Genomic DNA, 1,493 nt, shown 5'->3' with positions numbered 1-1,493 from the left:
CACCCCCCTACCCCCCATGCTTTTACTGTTGGGACAACGGCTGGAGAGAAAAATATATTCAGGGGACGGACGAAAAAGCAATATGATTAATTGATAACTCACTTTGATAAAGAGGTAACCCCAATTAGTATGACTGAACTCTTGCTTTGATGACGTGCACAGCCCCATCAGTAAGAAGTAGATCATAAGACATAGGTCTCAAACTCGCGGCCCATGGGCCAACTTAGATCGCAGCACGACATTTGAGGCTTCTACTTGACATCAAAGTTAGGTTATAGTGCGTCCCGCAGGTTTTTCTCTCACACACACATTTCTACCGGGATAATGCCGCCCTGGAGTTTTCTATTTTTCATCTCTCATGGGCTACTATAGCTTAGGCTCGTGGTAAATTCCGGTGGTGAAGAACAGTCCATGTTCTAAACTGCTATTGAATAGATGTTGAGAAGATTAGTAGATCTTTTTGCCTTAAAAAATACATGAGACTTTTTGGGTGGAGTACTTGATGCGGTCCGGACTCACCCGGGATATCCCTCCAGCGGCCCCCGGGTAAATCAAGTTTGAGACCCCTGCCATAAGGAATTGGGTGTTTCTAGTATTCCAGTCTGGCAAACCGGAGCTGAGAGGGAAACAGCATCATAGAAGAAAAACGGAGATTTTTCAATAAAATAGACTTCACCTTTCCGGGATTGATCTTGATCTGACGAGTAGTCCAACAGTTACACCACACATGTCAATAGAATGATTGAACTTGGAGAGAAAAGACACATTTCAAGGAAATGAGAGTACTCGGTTATGTAAAGAGTTATGATCACAGCATGTGAACAAACGCCTGTAATCTTTCTCTTAAAAATTCTTGGTGACTTCTTGCTTGGATCTATTCTAGAATCCATATTATTACATCGAAATACATTTACCTTAGGCATTCTCCAATAGACTGAACTACAGAGTGTGTCAATCCTGAATATGTATTAGATCTATGGATGCAACTACCAGCACTTGAAACTTGTTAAATATTACAGAGAGGGAAGAGGGAAGGGGGGGGGATGAAACAATTTTATATCGTGTAGTGAAAATATTCGCAGCATTAAACAGAACTGTCCAAGCCTTGAGTGGTGAAGAGTGTGCGGGAATATCGTGGACCGCTATCACCTGGCACGATTTGCTCCAATCTGCGAATCGATGAGACAAGGGCATCTCGACTCTCGGGGGTTGGAGTCTCAAGACGTTCCAGGGATCGATCGCTCATTGAGATAGGCGGACCCGTCTGGATGGGAACGTGGTGGGGTGGGCTGGGTGGGGTAGAGGGTGTTGTCGTGTTGACTGGAGACAGACAGAATGGACACGGGGTATTCAGACGCAGTGGACGAGAGCTGTTGAGAGGTTGAGGGAAATATGAGATTTTTCTTTTCTTTTTGGAGAGAAAAGGGGACAAAAAGCGGGGTGGATGGGTGTCTGAGGGATTAGAAATTGATGAATTGGGCAGAGAGAGAGAG

Source organism: Aplysia californica, unplaced genomic scaffold, assembly GCF_000002075.1.
Source record: "Aplysia californica isolate F4 #8 unplaced genomic scaffold, AplCal3.0 scaffold00107, whole genome shotgun sequence".
Taxonomy (NCBI): domain Eukaryota; kingdom Metazoa; phylum Mollusca; class Gastropoda; order Aplysiida; family Aplysiidae; genus Aplysia; species Aplysia californica.
This window is presented reverse-complemented; position numbering follows the sequence as displayed.